The 20,077-nt window shown below is 44.8% G+C and overlaps 1 pseudogene across 1 annotated transcript; it reads left to right on the forward strand.

Moving 5' to 3' along the window:
• Positions 1 to 3,559: 3,559 nt before the first annotated feature.
• LOC134485939 (large ribosomal subunit protein eL21-like) lies at positions 3,560 to 4,096 on the forward strand (annotated as a pseudogene). Its single transcript, XR_015672364.1, has one exon. The product of XR_015672364.1 is annotated as a large ribosomal subunit protein eL21-like (transcript).
• Positions 4,097 to 20,077: the final 15,981 nt, after the last annotated feature.

The following is a 20,077-nucleotide window of genomic DNA, read 5'->3' on the forward strand; positions in this document are numbered from 1 at the left end:
ATTGAGCACCCAACAAATCAGCATCCACATGCCAACCTGTGAGGGCCTGAGTTCCACTCACTGGGTGACTGGTGGGTGTGTGGGTGCCAGTGTTTGCTCTCTCATGTTTGATGGAATCTGGCCACCCCAAGAGGAGGCCTGAGGCAGCACCTTCAAACATCCTCTGCTCCTTCACTCTGGCTTGTTGCTCCTGGGTTTCCACCAGAAAGGTGGCTGAGCTGGGCTTACGTAAGACATGAGGGAAGCTGACTGGCATAAGGAGACGATTTCAGCCGCCTGGGTGGGCGATGGGGCAGCGGCTGCTTCTTCAATCAGATCTTTTTACCACAGCGACACTATTGTGGAAAGTCCCTCATGCAGGAGGTTCCTGGATTCCAGCTGACGTCTTCTTTCTGGAGGAGATTCAGTGGTTCCTGTGATTCCAAACATTAACAAACCCTAGCTAAGCGTCCATCTTCGGTCCTTTTGTCATCCAATAGCAACTGATGGGCTGGGTGAGTCTGGGGGCAGGTGCTCTGGTTTGCCCCCTTGTCCGGGGCTAGATCAAACAGTCAGGAAAGGGTTTGTTTGTTCGTTTGTTTGTTTGTTTTAAAAGGCATTCTTACCTATGCAGCCCTGGCTGGCTAGGACTTGCTAGGTAGACCAGGCTGACCTTGAACTCACAGAGATGCATCTGCCTCTGCCTCCTGAGTGCTGGGACCAAAGGTGTGTGACATCATGCCCGGCTGGGACCAAAGGTGTGTGACATCATGCCCAGCTGGGACCAAAGGTGTGTGACATCATGCCTAGCCTGATCTTTTATTTATTTATTTATTTGAAATGTTTGTTCAACATTTATCTTGGGACTCCAAGAGTAAATTACTTTTCTATTAATAAAAGCTCTCTATAGGAGAGTTTCCTATTGCTTTATTCCCACTGGCCCAAACAGAGTCTAGGTACTGATGACACTCGGCAAGATACAATCCTCTTTTTAAATGTTGCTCTCAGTGCAGCTTTGAGAGTTTCCCAAGCAAGACCCTTTCACGATATGACTATGAAAGGGCTCGAATGTGCAGAAGAAGAATGGAATTACCCAGTTTCATTGAGCGCTGCATCCCCCCCACACACACAAATTCTGGTTCCCAGTGTACCTAGTATAAGGTGCAGCTTCAGTACAGCTGCATCTAGCTGTTTCCACATGCACTACCATGAAGTCCACAGAGATAGAGAATAGGGTGTGCCTCATGGGTTACCTGTCAAGGGTGGTGTACAGTACTGGGGAAGAACTATTCACACAACTGGGAGGAGATCTGAATCAAGCGGCTGCTGTTTCTGGTTCACACTGGTGTTCCCAGGTATTCCACGGCCTCTTCTTGCAGCTCTGATTGAGATTCAGAGGGAGGCAGCCACCAGCAGGCTTTTGACAAAAGGGTGGAGGAAGGGTCTGGAAGGAGAGACTGTTGGACGAGTCAGACACACAGACTTGTGGTACCTCCCATTCTCTAGTAGATGTCTATGTGCCCTGGAACAGCAGGAAGGGCTCGAAGGCACTTCTCGGTGCCCTCCCTTCTGCTCCCATGGGGAGCAGCTGAGCAGCGGTGCCTTTCTCAACTCCCTGGCTGTAGGCATCACCAATGGGTGTCAGTGACTGGGGACTGGAGGCAGATGTCACATAGCCACCAATGGCTCTGGTTCACACATATACATCTGTTTCCTTGGGATCTTAAAAATAAGGAAAGACAGGGAGACTGGAAACCCAACCACAGGGATAATTCTTTTTATAGCCCAAATTGAATAAATCACAGGGCCCTTGCTTCATTGAGGGGCCACTGGCCAGTTAATGACCTCTCTGACCCTGGTCTCTCTCACTTGTAAAACAGGTCAATGCTGGGACTGGGGCGCTGGCTCAGAGGTTTAGAGTCTGTATTGCTCTTGCAGATGACCTGATTCTAACGCCCACTTGCAATCCAATTCAGAGGTTAGCCGCTCACCTTTCAGGAGACTGCTAGGGTGAATGTTTATGAAATGCATGAAAGCATGTTGTTAGCTACCAGAGGAAGTCAGACACTACTGTTTTAGCCTGCAGAAATGTCAGTCAGCTCCCAAGTTCTGATCCTTGAAGGAGGGAGTGTAGGCTAAGACGAGATGCAGCCAGGAATCTAACATTTGAGACTTTACAGGGTTGGGGATTTAGCTCAGTGGTAGAGTGCTTGTGCCAGGAGAGCTGAACGACAATAGGAAACACCCAAAATGTGTCGGGATAGCCAGGGTGAAGTGTGACCCTGTGCAGTAAAACAGCAGCCCTGGTCCTTTGGAACATGCGACATCTCTCCTTGTTGTACTGAAACTCGACTTTGCGTCTAATTGTCTGCAAGAGACTGTATTGGGTGAGATTGTCAGCGGCGTACACCCAGTTAGAAAAGAGAGGCAGGAGGGTTTAGAACGGATAGATGGAGTTGTAGGCGGACACACTGCCTCCATAGTACCCATGGGCAGAGGCAGACAAAACTTAACCTAAGCGTTCCCTGACCGGCATGTGCTGGCTTGTCTAGAAAAGGACTTTCCCTGTCTGGGAGGAAACCCGCTGTTCATGGTCATTGCCTCTGTGTCAGCGTCTTGGGATTTTGATAATTGAACAAGCATCGGACTGGAATGCACAGGTCCCGACCTGCAGCACTCCAGTAGGTTCTGGCCACACAGATCCGCAGAGCTTCTGCGGGGTGTCAGCAAGTGTGTTTGCTTTGCTCTGGTGGATCCTTCACGATGGAGACTCCGGGTATTCTCACAGATGAAGTGCCACATGCTTTCCTTGGAAAGAAATGTCACCGAATGCTGTGCTAAACACATTTCAGGAAAAAAAAAATACTACAAACAGTTCCTTGTTTCACACAGAGAGCCTTAGCCCCAAACCAGAAAACAGGCTTGATAGAGCTGTCTGGGTTCTTAGAAAGCCACTCAGTGCAGACACCTGGGGTCAGATCATTGGAGCAGAGAGGTGTTCCTTTCCCATCTGAGCCAGGGACAGCTTTGGGGTCCATCCCCCCAGGGTTTCAGTCAATATTCAGAGCCAGCCATCAAGGTTCATTTCCGCTTCAAACCTTTAGGTGTCAGACAGCAACTGTCCAGAGGGCAAGTAAAGGCCCCAGATATGAACTTGGGGACCACTCAGGCAACATGGCCTTCTCCCAACCCTGTCCTCCCTTACCAGATAGGACAGTGAGAAACCAAGAGAGCAGCATTCTCCTCTACCCCCCTTCCTCTGCTAAAGCACTCTAGACATCTCCAAAACAGCAAAGCTCATGCTACTCCGTGCCAAGACTGTGTTTGCTTCTGTTTTGATGCAAGTCTTTTAACAACATGTTACCTACTACCTGAAAAGTGATGGCGATAAATTAGGCAAAATACAAAAACCAATAGTAATAATTATAGCAACAACAACTCAGTATCTTTTTTGTAGTAACACTCTACTCTTTGAGAGAGAAATTAATAAAAAATATTCCATTCAGAATAACTCCCCTAAATTAAATAAATAGTAACTTATCTAACTAAAGGAAGCCCTCAACAACAAAAAGTAAAGATATTCCGCCGGGGCAGCCATCTTCCAGTAACTCGCCAAAATGATGAACACAAAAGGAAAGAGGAGGGGTACTCGGTATATGTTCTCTAGACCTTTTAGGAAACATGGAGTCGTTCCTTTGGCCACATACATGCGAATCTACAAGAAGGGTGATATTGTAGACATCAAGGGAATGGGCACTGTTCAAAAAGGAATGCCCCATAAGTGTTATCATGGCAAAACTGGAAGAGTCTACAATGTCACCCAGCATGCCGTGGGCATCATTGTAAACAAGCAAGTTAAAGGCAAGATTCTGGCCAAGAGGATCAATGTGCGGATTGAGCATATCAAGAACAGAGACAGCTTCCTGAAGCGGGTGAAGGAGAACGATCAGAAGAAAAAGGAAGCCAAAGAGAAGGGCACCTGGGTTCAGCTGAAGCGCCAGCCTGCGCCACCCAGAGAAGCCCTCTTTGTGAGGACTAACGGAAAGGAGCCTGAGCTGCTGGACCCCACTCCATACGGACTCATGGCCTAATGTATACAAAGGAAATGAAGGACCTGGACTGCAAAAAAAAAAAAAAAAAAAAAAGGAAAGATATTGAAAAAGAAAATCCCAGAAGATACAAGGTGATGGGAAAATATTCTATGCTCCTGGATAGGCACAATTAATATTGTGAAAATGTCTATACTACCAAAATTAATTTACAGAATTAATGCCATGCTTATCGAAATTCCCATGTCATATCTCTGGGGTTTCGAAAACACAGTATAAGAATTCATACGTATCCACAAACGATCACAGATAGTGAAAGCAATCCCAAGGAGTAAAAGCATTGCTGGAGGTATTGCAGTACCTGAGCTCAAATTACATCATAAAGCTATAGTGGCAAAGACAAGCTGGTCATAGCATGGAGATTTGGCATATACAATGGCATAGAATAGAGAGCCTGTACATAAAATGGCACAGCTATGTTAACTTAATTTTTGACAGAGGAGGCAAAAACTACTTTGGGAAAAAAGATAGCCTATCCAACAAATGTTGCTAACAAAATTGGATTTCCACCTGCAGAAGAATGAAATCAGATTCTTATATTTCAATTAAAATCCCAAAACACGGAAGCCCTTAGAAGAAAACACAGGAGACACCCTTCAAGATATCAGGGTAGCCATGTGCTTGTTAAATAGAAGATCAACAACATAATAACTAACCCCAACATCAACAGATAGGACGACGTGGAAACAAAAACGTTCTGTTGAGCAAAGGAAGCCGTCGGCAGAGTTAACAGACAACCGGCAGGATGGGAGAAAATCCACACCAGCTATACTTCAGACAAGGGGCTAATATCCAGAATTTACAAAGAACACCGGAAATTAACTACCCAGGAATAAAACTGCCAGTTGACAAATGGACAAATGAGACGAATAGATTATTTCCATACAAAGACATACAAATGGCCAATAACTATAACCGTGTTCAAAATCCCCAAGCCATTAGGAAAGTGCAAATTAAAACTGCTTTGATGGTCAGAATGGCCATCATCCACAAATGCTGAAGTGAGGGAGGAGGTTATTCACTACTGGTGAGATCGGCAAGGGTGCAAATTGATGTAGCCATTGTGGAAATCAGTTTGGGGATTTCTCGAAAACAAGAACAAAAATATTTAAACACAGAACTACCATGGTGACGATACTGGAATCGTTTTCTTTAAACATAGTAAAATGTTCACTTGCAGTCATTTACTCAAACGCTTGTTGAGTGACCACTAGTTACCATGCATTGCTAAGTACTAGGGGAGCAGTGCTAGAGACAGTCTGGAAACCCTGTCTTTCAGATGTGCCGAGATAACAGGGACGGTGAAGACGTGAGCCATGGCTTCTCTATGATGAACTACTGCTACTGTAGGAGAGACTGAGGCACCACTGAGGTTTGGATGGGCAGTGTCTCCCTGAGACTCTGCACTTGAATCTGTGGTCCCCAGCTGAAGGCTGTTTGGGAAAGGCTACAGAACTTCTAAGAAGTGGAGTCTGGCTAGAAGAAACGAGTTGCTGGGGCGCTGGTCTTGGTAGTATGGCCCCACTTCCAGCTTGCTCCTTGCTCCCAGAATGTAGAAGCAGGGTGGCCAGCTACTCCATGCTCCTGCTATCATGCCCACCAGCCCGTGCCCCCCAAAATGGCCTATATCCTGTGAGCCAAAATAAGCCCTTCCTCCCTTAAGTTTCTTCTCAGATTATAGCATGAGAAAAATAACTAACAGATACTTCATCTACTCCTGAGGTTAGGAGAGGCTTCCAAAGCAGTGCATGGGCGGAAGGACCATGAGTATCAGTAGAAAGTAGACCATCAGGGGTGGAGGGGAACCTTCCAAAAGGAGAGAACCGTGAAGCAAATACTCAGGCAAAATAGAATTGGGAGGGAAATGCAGAGGAGATTAGAATGGGTTCAGGATGGACGAGGTCCTCTGGTGGTTTGTATAAGGCAACGGGCACCTGTGGCACTTGAGACCAGAGACACCGACTTAACTGGACATGAACAGTCTCCTAGGCCACTGCCTACACATTGGATCACCATACTCTTTTCCAATACACTGTGAATTTTGACTGAACAGTAACAGATATGAACTGGTCGCCTCCCACATGCCAAGTACTGATAACAATTACTAAATGCACGTAGCCACTATACGCTAGACATGATACTACAGGCTTGCATGGATTAGCTGTTCAGTCCTCAGGAGATAGAGATCAGTGTTACTCCAGTTTATGGAGAGGAACCTGACGGTCCACTAATGAAGATGGTGGACCCACACAGCTCCTCTGGTGCAAACAGCATTAGATGACGCAGACAGTGAGTCCCGTGGAGGCCTTTGCAGGAGTTATGGCATTTTTATAACCAGCCTCAGAAGTTGCATCCTCACCTCTGGCAAACATTATCTCTGGAAGACATCGCAAAGAGCCTCAAGCTGAAAGAGAGGTGGCGGCTGCCATCTTTGGAAAATGCAACTTGCTTCCAGGTTCCTTGAGGGAAACCGTAGTAAGGGGAGGAATGACTCTGTTCTCTGCCTGAAACCATTATGCAATGTAAGATCTGCAGACCGAGGGACACCTACACCCCAAGCAATTTTGATTTGCAGCTGATAGTAAGTTACAGGCGCAGAGATTGTTTTCTGGATACCACACTAGCTAGAACCTTGCTTTCTTGGCATTGCCAAAGTCCTAGCAGCAACGTTAGTGAGTGGTAGTGGTGGTACATAAGTAGTGTTAATTTAACGATTAAGTTTGGTTCTAGTCTATCAGAAGTGGGGCAGCTGCCAATGGAAGAGGCAGGAGTTGTTATGTTTATCGATGCAATTTCTTATACCTGGGCTGCCTGAGCAGACACTAGCAAGCAACGTTCATTGAGCATCAATGGTAGTTACCCCTGGGCAGCTCATCCATGAAGGAGTGTCCTATGACAGGAGTGGTACTCCTATAAGTAAAGTGGGAGCTCAATATATTTGTCAGTGTGACCTCATCTGTTGGTGTTGCATTAGCCAAGAGTTAGAACAAGGACATAGGGGCTTAGATACCTAAGAACGCTTGCAGAAGACCCAGGGTTGACTCACAACACCCAGGTGATAACTCACAACCATCCATAACTCTTGTTCCAGGGGATCTGAAGCCCTCTTCTCACTCTGCAGGCACATACAGAACACGTACATACACACAGGCAGACACGCATACATATAACATAAGAACAAGAAGAAGGATTGCTGTTGTTGCAGAAGATAGGTACGGAACAGACAGGTCCCTTTACTGCACTAGGTGGTCTAAGCACTAGGCGGCTGGTGACCCAGCCAGAGAGGTGTTTGAATGGGTAAAACCATTTTTGAACACCAGGCTAAGAGGTTTCATCTTCCTACTAGATGAGGGGCTTCCAAATATTTTTAATCCTGAAATCCATTAGCGTGAAGTTTTTGGAGTACCCATTGTTAAAATGAAGTCTCATTTCTCCTGTATGAATAAAACATCCCAGCGTAAAATGTATTAAAAAATAGGAATCAAGGGAGATGAGTTAAAGACAACCCTAATGTCTCCCTCACAACGTTGGATTTAGGAGCACGTGGTTTGCACAGGAGCTACTGCCTAAGACAATGGGAAGATTCAAAGGTCTTGCCCTAAAGTAGCCATGCTGTCTGTGAACTGTGAGGAATCTGAGCTAGGGGAGCCTTGGCCAGCCCTGGCTTTCTCTGTGCTTAGCAGGATATCTATTATTCAAACATGAGTTCACTGACTCCCTCCTTGTTTTTCACGGGCGGCTCCTTTCTCAGCTGTCGAGGGTTGAATGACTGCTTGCATTGGTCTAAACACTGAACTATACAGGTCCGTGGACCTGAAGCACTTCCGACAAAGGGAGGTAATGTCTTGCTCTGTTAAAGCTTTTTCTTGCTCCAGTCTGAAAGGCTGTCTGGCCTGCTTTTCCCCTTCTACCATGTGTTCTGGTTTCTCTTCTCACCCGAGTCTGGATGGCTCCCTTTTTCTGGCAGCTTGTGTCAGATCCTGGTGAATCACCCAGCAGGCCAATACTGCCACTCTGTGTAGGAGGACATCTGATAATATTGTGCACTACGAACCGAGCAGTGTGAATACGCACAGCTGCTCGATGCTAATTCCCTCAGTGGGATGAAGAGCACAAGTGCCAGTCCATACTGAACTCATGGTTTGGGTTGCTCTGTCCTTTTGTCAACATGCCTGGGCTGCCGCTTGAAGTCCACGGGCTTTCGTTTCCCAGCTGGTCATGAGAAGGTCATCTTTGCCCTTTATCTTACTGTTGTAGATGTGGCCACTGTTGTTTGTTTGTTTGTTTTTAGCCTGCCGATGTTGGGAAGCCAGGTTTAATGAGCTATTCAGAACCCAACACAGCAAGCAGGGTCTTGGTAAGGGCAGCAATGCACAAGCCAGAACCTTGCTGTGATTTTAGGGCCAGGCCAGGTCAGGGCTGTGACAAGTGAGGTGCCTAAGACACAGAGTTTAAGTGTCTTTCACACTCAGGGTCATACAGGTATAGGATCAGTATCTGCAAAGGAGGTGTCTAAAAAGTGAACATTGTTGGACTGGAGAGAGGGCTCAGAGGTTAAGAGCACTTGCTGCTTTTTCATAGGAGTCAGTTCTTTTTTTTAAATTTATTTTTTTATTATTATATATAAGTACACTGTAGCTGTCTTCAGACACACCAGAAGAGGGCATCAAATCTTATTACAGATGGTTGTGAGCCACCATGTGGTTGCCGGGATTTGAACTCAGGACCTCTAGAAGAGCAGTCGGTGCTCTTAACCACTGAGCTATTTCTCCAGCCCAGGATTCAATTCTTAGCACCCACATGGTGGCTAACAACTGTCTGTAACTCTAGTCCCAGAGTTCCCCCTCTTCTGGTCTCTATAGGCACTGGATGCACCTGGTACACAGACATACATGCAGTAAAATATTCATACAACATAAAAAATAGGGTTGGGGATTTAGCTCAGCGGTAGAGCGCTTGCCTAGCGAGCGCAAGGCCCTGGGTTCGGTCCCCAGCTCCGAAAAAAAGAAAAGGAAAAAAAAATACATAAAAAATAAAAATGAAAACAAACAGATTAAAAGTAAGATTTGAGCACTTTGACTCAGTTTGATCCACTTTGCCTGCCCAGATCTGAGTGTGAGATTGGGAGAGATGGACTGTCTTCATCAAGATCCCATCTGATCCAGACATATACAGGATCTTGAGGTTTTCCATGAGATTGACCCCAGCTGAGACTAGGGCCCCGTTCATGGTCCTATAGTCTGAAGGACCCCAATCCAAGGCTAGGAAAGTGCTGTAGAAAGAGAAGTCCCCACTGACCACCCAGAAGCACCACTGTCTTCTGCATTGTCCACTCACTTCACAACAACCTGTCCCAAACAGGTTCACAACTTCACTGTCCCAAACAACCCTTGGCAAGTGGACAATGTCAGTCCCTCTGGTTACAAAGAACATTTGGATCATGTACCTGAGTCCTGCTGATTTAGGGAACCCTGGCACTTTGAGCTCAGGGCGTCATTACCATGTTCAGTGTGGCCTCTGTAGGGTGGATGCTCCCCCTGGGACTGGTGTGTCCGCCCTTTCTAGCATATTGGCAGTGGTGTGAGGGTTATTCCATCCATGCCTTTGTCCCCTCCAAGTCCTCAGCAACGAGCAGCATCTATTAAGTCCTTCCAGCTCCTGTACCGCTAACTGTCCAGCCAACCTTGACTGTAGGCCAAAGGTTATCCAATCCCCCAGAACGCATGGGTTGAATGGCCCTCCCCAGCCTGTAAAGAAACCCAGAAAAAGAATAAAAAGAGGAGCAGAGGGTTTGCTTTTGTTGCTTTTTAAGTGGTGACAAGCCAGACATCATCTAAGAGTCCAAAATAAGAGCCTTGGCTGAGTCAGTTTCAGTACCACGAACTCGAAGGAACGAGTGTGGTACAGCAATTAAAAAATAACCTTGTGAAATTGTGCTTAAAGCACCCTGTTACAAAACCAGTGGAAAGAGAGTAGAGAATTTTACTTCACTGTGTGAAACAGGAGCACCCAGGCAAGCCAGGCAAGGGAGGGTCAATGGGTGATTCGGGATGGTTGGATTAGCAGTGACTTCTTTTTCTCATTTAAACACTAACGTTTAATGATGTTATTTACACAATGATTATGTGATGAATTCTTCTCTTTTTTGGTCTTATAAGATTCCTCAGCACTTTGGGGGCGGGGTGTGAAGATGATCTGAAGGCTAGAGATTTATTGCCAATGGATTGACAGCTCTCTCTTGCTGTCCCCCTCCCCAACCTGCTTTCTCAGACCGCATGTGTGCCCTGGGTTCAAACTGGGTTGAAACCTTAGTCTTCCTCTTACCTTGCCTGTCAAACACAGATGAGAATGGTATCTGTTTCTGTCTTTGTAAGTCACCTTTAGTCACATGCAGGGAAGCTCCTGGCCCGGAGTGAGTGCTCAGTAAATATTAGTTCTCATAATTTGATTGCAAGTAAGCACTGTACTCCAAGCCACATCACCCTGGGTAAAACCAGAGGTCACTGGACTCTCCCTGGCCCAAGAGGGACCAATGCTTCTGGGTCTTTCATGATTTTTCTTTCCTATAAGTCTTCACAGGTATTTAGCAAGCCCGGGGCTCTTGCTGCCTCAGCTGGCTGGCAAGAAGGGAGGCCCCACTGGCCCCAGTGGGTGAGCTGGTATCCAGTCCAAGGATGTGGAGATTTCTGCTGCTGCAGCTGCAAGGCTGGCAGCGGAGGTGGACGCTACTGCAGATGCCACAGCTGGCTCTGCCCAGAGCTCAGAGTCACATGCCCGCTGCCCTGTGCCAACTACTCCATCCTGCGTGAGATCACAGCTTTTGACTTTCCGTGTGCACACAGCTGGCTGGGCACATTCTAGCAGGACAGAGGACAAGACCTAGCCACTCTCTCTTCTCACTGTGGCTCTTCTCAGCTCTGAAACACGCCAGCTTGTGTGCTGTGTGTAACTAACCCTTCCTTCTATCCCCAGTCGAGCCCACAGACTTCCTGCACTGCCTTCTGTTTGTCCCACGGACAAGTCCAGACCTGACCGAATGCTATGTGAGGGCAGTTTTGCTCTTGGGGGGACTCATAGAAGATGAAGTCAGACCTGTAGCCAACTTGTAGAAAATGTTTGAATGCAGGGATCAGGACCAGGAGACCACAGAGACAAGGGCAGGGTTGTTCAGAGTAGAGGGAGAGGGTTGTGCTGGGCAAGGAAGAGGGAGGCTGAGCTGCTGCTGCCTGGATGCTGAGGAAGGTGATGGAGAAAGGGAGGGGGAGGTAAGGCAGTTCCTGGAGACCTAAAGAAAGGACCCCAGCAGATGCTACCCTGCAGCTCTTTTGCCTAAATCAGCTTCCACCTCCCAGGGTATCTGCCCTGTGTGCTCTCTTACACTTAATATAAATACAAAGTGTTTAAGGTTGGAAGTGGGGGGGTTTCCTAATTGCAATGGACTCAACTCATGCCAGACACAGATGTATTTTCTCAAATGATGCTTCCTCTTCCTTCACCCAAGTGTCATAGGAAATGGGGACAGCATTCATTAATAACAGAAGGAGGGTCTGAGGAAAACTAGATGCTGTGTAAAGAGAAGAAGCTGCAAACTAAGAAGCCCTGGTGGAAATGAAGTGCTCAACCAGTCCTGCATCCATTAAAGTAATAACATCATCGAATGGCGGGTTTATCACTCCCTTGCAGCCCCTCAGCCTGGAAGCTGCGGCTCTTTTTAAAAATGAGAAAGGAGTTGCATGCTGCTCCTCCAGTGTGGAAGAGCAGGTCTCCCTGTGCCTCCTCCCAAACGCTTTCCTCCCCAGCCTTGGACTTCTCCCAGCCTCTAGGACCATCGCTAAAATTCATTTCACTCTTTAATTAGATTTCATGGAGTAAGGGATTGGGAGGGGTGCTGGGAAAGGCGTGCATATGCCCTCTTTTCCTGGAGAAGGGTAATGCTGCTGATAGGGGAGGTGGGACAATGGTTGCTATGGAGACATATTCCCAGACATACAGACACACTCATTTTAATGCCTTTTTTTTTCCAAGCAGGGGAAGGATCCAGTGCCCTATTTTTAGTGTCAGATTTCAGCAAAACAATTCACTTTCGTTTCCTCTCTCTCTCTCTCTCTCCCTCTCCCTCTCCCTCTCTCTCTCTCTCTCTCTCTCTCTCTCTCTCTCTCTCTCTCTGCTGGCTTTTTAAGTAGGTCACCCCTTCTGACTGTATTGAGAGCTCAGATCTGTCTTGCTTGAGTAATGCAAGGTTCCATGGAAGATTTTACTGATAGAGGGGAGGATCTCACACTTGCCTTGATGCAGCTTTCTTTCGTCTCAGTTTGACAGGCATTAGGACAGGCGGGATGAGTAGCTGTAGGTAAATTTACATTTTAAAGATGGGTGCAAGATGTCGAGGTTCTGATAATAAGGAGGGGAGGTATAAAAATTACAAATGACAAATGTGTCTGCTCTTCCATTATCAGCTTATCACTGGTGATCACAAAAGATACTCCTTGCTTGTTAATACTACACAGCCCATTGGGAGAGAAATAAGTCCTGGCTGGGAACTGTCCGATTTGAATTTTTGATCTTTGTCCCAGATCAACCGGGTATGACGGAATATGTGAATCAGAAATTGGGGGTTTTATTTCTGTCCCAATCCGAGTTGCAATTCTTGACTGTTTCCGTCTGATATTTTTTCCCCTTTGTGATCTTTGCCAAATCTCACATCCCTCTGTGATGAGAATACCCCCATTGGCTGGGATAAGCACTGGCTGTTCCCTTAGCAGAACTAGCCCAAGGCAGGCTGTGAATTGGGCAAATGTCTGTTCTCAGGAGCCCCAGGCGCACACGCACCCTCACCTCCTATTCCCACAAGGGCCAGTTTCTCTTTTCAAAATGGTGACAGTCCAGACTAATTAGGGCTCTCTTCACTGGGAGCCCCATGTATATTAACTGGAGCCTTTGGGTAGTTCTTTCCACACCGTCAGAGACTTCTGGATTCTCTTTCATAACATAGAGTAAGGAACTCCCCATGGATATAACCAAAAGGGTATCCCATGGTCCTTTAAAAAATAATAGCCTTGGGGTTGGGGATTTAGCTCAGTGGTAGAGCGCTTGCCTAGCAAGCGCAAGGCCCTGAGTTCGGTCCCCAGCTCCTAAAAAAAAAAGAAAAAAGAAAAAAAAATAATAGCCTTGTAGCTAAGAAAGATGGGGATGAAACCACAAAGCTGTAATGGTGCTTAGTAAAGCACTATTTTACATGAACAGTGTAAAAATGCAATAGAAATAAAATCCATAGGATTTTATCTTTCTATAACATTTATGTCTTCTAAACATTGCCCTATTAATTAGAAAATAAAAGATAAAAGCAAGACTGGACCCCAAAATGGGTGTTATGGCTGCTATTTTATAGATGAGAAAAAGATAACAGGAGGAGAATCTTCCCAGGGCCTTAAAATAAGTGTGTGTGTGTGTGTGTGTGTGTGTGTGTGTATGTGTGTGTGTGTATGTGTGTGTGTTGGGGGGAGCAGCAATGAGAATCCATCAAATGACTGTAAAAATTTAAACCCCAGTTATATCATCTTAATCATGTGCTCCTCAGATGGATAAGAAACATATATTAAACATTTATGAAATATTAAGCATTATATACATATTTGAGGTATACTACATCAAATTTGCATAGAGAGTATGTCTCTTAAACAGTATTCCACACTTAAGAATGGAAGTTCATAAGGGTTAACTAATTTGCCCAAAGGCATAGCTAGTACACAATAGTGTGACTAATTGAATGCACCCTTACTGTAGCACATTGGTGCTAGTGGTTCAGGTTAAGAGACAGAGAGAAGTATAAAGTGGGTATTTTAAAATACAGACACCCCATTGTCAATACATAAAACTATTTACTATCTAGTGACATTTTCCTGTTGTATATATCAAAGACCTATTAGATTTCGCTGCAGTCATACATCTGACAGGAGGCCTTCATCCAACTATCCATTCTACTGGGTGATTTACTTGTGGCAGTCAGAGTTGCTGTATCTCTGGAGTATCTTTCCTGGACAGCTACATGAAAGAGAAATACTTTTATTTTGTAGAAGAGTAAACTCTTACATCTATTATGCAAGCAATTTACTTTAACTAAAACACAAATTAGTACCAGGAGTGGGGTGGAACAGTATCATTACAAAATCCTAAAATAAATGGAGAAATATCATTATAAAATTCTAAAATCTGTGAGCAGCAGGAGAGCAAGAAATAAAAGCTAAACTTACCAGTTTTTATATTAGGGAAGTGACACAGGTTATACTCTCTGTCTGGTCTGTCACCTAAATTGACTAGCAATTCAGTGATCCAAGAACTTCAAAGTAAAAAAAGACAAATGTGCTGACCCTGAAACAATACATTCCTAGGTAGTAGCTCCAAAGCTAAATTCTATCCAAGTGGCTTCAAAAGCTCTCTGTGAGGTGCTGGGTAACAGCTTCATAGCAACTATCCAATTAAAACTGTTGCTTTCCTTCCAAACCTTATTGTTAAAGATAGTCTCAATTTACTGGCATCAAATTTGGGGGAAAGTGACTAGAGAATACACAACTATAGGTAAAAGACATGAATTTTTAAGTTTAAAACTTATTTTTAGCAAGATCTTTAACTATTGTTAGTTACACATGGAAATAACAGGAAGCAAATGGAAGAGGTATTACATTTTGGGGGAACTGAATGAACCCAAATCTATAAGTCCAACCTGATGTTAGCCTAAGCTGCTTCAAAACCTCAGGCAATCCCAGTGCCTGGAAATCTCTATCAGCATGAAGTAGGTTCTGAAAGCTATCATGTCCCAAGAGAGCAAACTTTTTGCTTCCTGCTTCAGACATGGCAGTAGATGATACTAGACCCCAAATATCTCCCCTAGGATGGTCAGCCATCTCTTCTGTTGGAAGGGTTCCCTTCGTTCTTTATCACAGAATCTGATCATTATTTTAAGATCCCCCAGAAATCTGATCATTCTGAGGATTTGCATTTTCTGAAGAGTGATTTTTTTTTTCCGGAGCTGGGGACCGAACCCAGGGCCTTGCGCTCGCTAGGCAAGCGCTCTACCACTGAGCTAAATCCCCAACCCCCTGAAGAGTGATTTTAACTATGGTTTTCCTGTCTTACTTCATCACAGTTAAGGAGTGGGTGAGAGGGCAAATAAATAGTTTTTGGCTCATGATTTGGGCTATGGTTTATATGTTTCCTCTCCAAAGTTCATGTTGAATATAATTCTCAATTCAACAGTATTAGAAGTGAAGGCTTTCAGATGTATGTAACCTGAAGTCCTGGAGCCGAATGTCTCTAAGGATATCTATAGATAAGGCCTAACACAAAATTGTAATTGTACACATTATAAGATTTTAATGGGGTAAGTTTTTTCCTTTGGTTGAGTGTTGCAGTGTCAAAAGGTTGAGCGCACCTGTGAGAGTTTAACCTTTGTGAATAGGAACACTTAGGATAGACGGCATAAGGAGGTCTGTTTGGTTATTTTTCAAGATCTATTGCTACATTGTAACTATTTTGGTCATAGAATGACAAGATAATAGTTTATAATCTCACAATACTTTGGATTGAGTAGGGCCAACTGAACAGTTCTTCCTTAGAAATCTCTAACTAGGGGGTCAAATGGCAGCTAGTACTGGAATCATCTGAAGAGCTTGGTTGTCACCCGATATCAGCTGTTGACTAAAAAGGCTTTGCAGAAGCAAGATCTCATCAAGCTCCAAATTTCCTATCATTTTGATCTTGGACTTGTTAGTATTCAGAACTGTGAGAAATAAATTCCTAGTATTTATAAAAAGTCAATAGTCTAAGGCATTTTATTATAGCAGCTTGAAAAGATTAAGCCATAGGTGGTGGTACGTACCTTTAATCCCAGAATTCAGGAGGCAGAGTAAAATGGATCTCTGAGTTTGAGGCTGGCGGTTGACAAAGTGAGTTCTAGGATAGCCAGGTCTACACAGAGAAACCATGTCTTGAAAGAAGGAGAGAAGGAGGAGGAGAAAGAGGAAGAAGAAAAAGAAGAGGAAGAACAAGAAGAGGAGGAGGAAGAGGGGAAGGGAGGGAAGAAAGAAAGACACGGGATAAGACAACAGATAGTTCAAATTGTATCTAGACTCAAAGAGGGAAACTACCCAAGATGGTGATGATGGCCGTCATCTTATCTCTTGATAAAACTTTGTGTTTTCTTCTCTTGAGGGGATGTGTCCTATGAGGGAGAAGAGAGATGCTAAAAGTGTAGCAGAGACCGTTTAATCTGCACACCCCACCTCCATCTTCCCTCAGGTTTTTAAGTCAGGTTCTTATAAGGGGTAGGCTGTTCCTAAAACTTGCTACATGGCTGAGACTGGCCTTGAGCTCTTGATCTTCCTATCTCCATCTCCCAAACAAATATTTATTCTACTTTCCTCAATTCTATAGTATGAGACTCCTTTATGCTTTGCCTGGTACATGATACTACAAAGATCCTACTTCCTGGGTTTCTTCCTGTCAGTTAAGTAAGGTGACATAATGGAGGCGTGGCCACTGGGATGCTTGAAGCAGTAATAAGCTTGAAGCAGTGAGTAGCTCATAGCAACTACTTTTTAAAAGAAGGGAATAGTCCCTTCTCTTTACCTATGCCTTTTTTCTGCTGAATGAAATGAGGACATGAGAGCTGGGGCTTACATAGTCATGTTGGGCTGTAAGATGATTAGAAAATGTAGATGATGCAGATAAGGTTTTTTAAAAAAGTAAGAAAAAAGGTCTGCGTCACTGACACTGGAGAGAACACCACGGTCTCTAAGCTCCAGGCTGGGATGGAGAGAAGAGTCTGTAAATTGTTTAATCCACAGTTTGTTTGTTTGTTTGCCTGTGAGGGGTGGATTGGGTGATGGACCTATGGCGTTAGAGGCAGAAAGAATTCTACCTCATACCCAAAAGCCTAATTTTAACACAGGGGAAGTTGTTCTTTCTGGGTTGCTCCAGTTTCCCCCAAATGAGCCTATTTGGGCCCTAAAGACAAAGATTAAAGTAAGAATAATCCCACCGTAACTTGGGTATATTGGATAGGGGAGGACAGGAAGCTCATGCCCCATCATTGGTGAGGACCTAGCTCATTCCGCATGGAGTCCATGAGACTTGAGATCTTCAGACCCACATTCTCTGAGTTTTAGCCAGAAGCTTGTCTGCAAAGCCTCTCATTAGATAGCCGCCTGCCAGCGGCTCGAGAAGAAGAGTCCAGCTGGCAGAGACCCTCCAAGGCTCTGGAAAAATGACTGAATCCTTCCAGACAGTTTGAAAAGTCAGTCCATTTTAAACATTCCATCAAGTTTAAATTTTGTCCTACCTGGTTGTGTGTAAGTCTATTTTTACTGTCTAGATTCCTTCATTTCCCACTAACTCGGTGTGTGTGTGTGTGTGTGTGTGTGTGTGTGTGTGTGTGTGTGTGTGTGTGATTTTAACATCTTCTTTTTCCAAATCATATTTTATTAATTTGGTGCAATTTGTAGCCTGCCTCTGATTCCACATAATTGCTTAGCCATGTCAGTATATCGATTCAAGCATTTTGCTATTCGTTACCTAAACATTACTAGTTCCTTTCCGTTTCCGCCCTTGTACAATGATAACACTTGTTTATAAAACTGCTTTGAATTTATCAAGGGAAAAGAGCAACATCAAGACGAAGTGCTCTGTTGTTCTTCCCCTGGAGTTATGCCTTGGCTCCATTTTCAACGTGGGGCATAAATTGTAAGTGATTCTGCCAAGAACACTCCAGTTCTGATCGGCCATAAGAGATGAATTTCTCCAAGCCAGCTTGTTGTGCATCTTGATTGAGATGAGAAAGAGATCCAGGCAAGAAGGGCGTTGCATGCCAGGGCTACCACCATGCTACCACTGACTCAGAAGCCCCTCTTGGTCCTTCCCTTCCTCCCACTCCTGTCCTTAATTCTTTGTTTCTAATTTTTCAGCAGACTCCTTCTTTCTTAGCACATCCCTTCCTTCCTGCCTTCCCTCCTCCCACACATGCTCACTGAGCGTTTTGTGTCCAACTCTTAGGCATAGGATAGACTTGGCCATGTAACATGCAGATACTGCAGCCAATGGCCCCACCAAGCATCTGGTCAACAGCCAGCATCCTGTGATAGCCACAGATTTCAGGTGACTCCAGTTCCTGTTGAGATACAACTACATAGTATCCCCAAGGTAGAACTTCCCAGTCGCTCTTTCTCAACCCAAGGGCTCATGAGATTATGGCACTCTATGGTCTTAAGTGTATCTGGTCTTTGCTACTTTGTGGGTTCTTCTTTCTCCCACCCTTTATTCCCCAGGTTTCACTCTCATTAGGTAGGAGAGAAAAGATAGAGGGGAGGGAGAGAGCAAGAAATCCCTGAAACTAATTTCTTTCCTTTTGTTTCTTCTTTGACCATGGCTACTCACAAATCAAAACCAACCTCCCTGAAGGACCAACAACCAACAACCCTTGCTCTTGGAGCCCTAGCGTTTATATACTCTCTGAGAAGTTTCCAGAAGTCCAAATGTCACACAGTCACAGAAACTATCCATAGTTGGCAAAACCATGCCTCTGCTAGAGCACGAGGCAAATCATAGTCAGCTGCTGCATATTTCACAACTGGGATTAAAATGAAAGTACATTCTTACAATATTCTTACAATATTTCTGTGGTTTTTTTTTTAAAGAAACTAAAGGTCCAGAATTCTCACTACACTTAAGTTCGAATGCTATAGGATAGTTTGTGATGTAGCAGAAGTCAGCTAGAATATGAGTGCTTATCAAGAGCTAGTCGATGTTCTAGAACCTAGAGAATAAGCAAATGTGCCCTATGAGTGCACATGCTAGAGAGAAAGGCAATCAATGTGTATACCTACACACACACACACACACACACACACACACACACACACACACACACACAGTGTAATGAAAGAAAATAGAGAACCAAAGTTGTACATAAAGTCTGAGTGGCTAGGATAGGGCTCCCTGAGAAGACAATTTTGTTTTTAATGTGCATTTTGCTTGCATGCATATTTGTGCACCCCATGTATGCCGAGTGCCCTCAGCAGTCAGAAGAGGGCATTGGGTTCCCGGGAACTAGAGTTACAGATAGTTGCAAGCTGCCAAGTGGATGATGGGAATCGAATAAAGGTCCTCTGCAAGAATATCAAGTGCTCTTAACTGTGGAGCCTTCTCTCTAGCCCTTGAGAACATGACTTTTGAGTTAAGGACAAAGAGAAGTTGGGAGCTGGTTATGTGGCTGTCTAGGGGAAGATTGTCTTAGGGAGCCCACAGACTCTCAGGTGGCAGTCAAGGAAAAGTGTGTGTGTAGTCAAGGAAAGTGTGTTGGTTGCTTTTCTCACTGCTGTGACCAAATGCCTGAGAAGCATCTGCTAAAGGAAGAGAGTGTTTGCTTTGGCTCATAGTTTGAGGGTGCTGGCCGTCATGCTGGGCATGGCAGAGATTCGAAACAGCTGGTCTTATAGAGTCGAGAAGCAGAGGGGGATGGGAAGGAAGAGGGAGGGGAGGGGGAGTGGAGGAGAGGAGGGGAAGAGAGAAGGGGAGAATGTTGGTCCTAAGCAAACTTTCTCCTTTTTATTTAGTCCAGGACCCCAGACCATTGAATGTGGTAGCTACCATTCAAGGTGGGTCTTCTCTCTTCAGTCAGACTTTTCTGGAAATATCCTCATAAAGACAGAACCAGAAGTGTGTTTCTATGATGGTTCTAAATCCAGAGAGTTTAACAATGAAGAAAGGCCATCACAACCCCACCCACTGTCGACTTGACACCCAGACACAGCACTTTAAATCTTACATTCCATCCCAAGCCCCAAAGGACTCCTTTTCAGCTCATAATGCAAAAAGCAGTTCCTTTGTAAGAATTCAGTCTTTAATGGTTTCAATCACTGTTCCAAAATACAACCTCTTCCGAAACTCAAAGCAACCTCTTAACTATAAGCTCCTACAAAAAAACAAAACAAAACAAA

Source organism: Rattus norvegicus, chromosome 2 (assembly GCF_021556685.1).
Source record: "Rattus norvegicus strain SHRSP/BbbUtx chromosome 2, alternate assembly SHRSP_T2T, whole genome shotgun sequence".
NCBI lineage: Eukaryota > Metazoa > Chordata > Mammalia > Rodentia > Muridae > Rattus > Rattus norvegicus.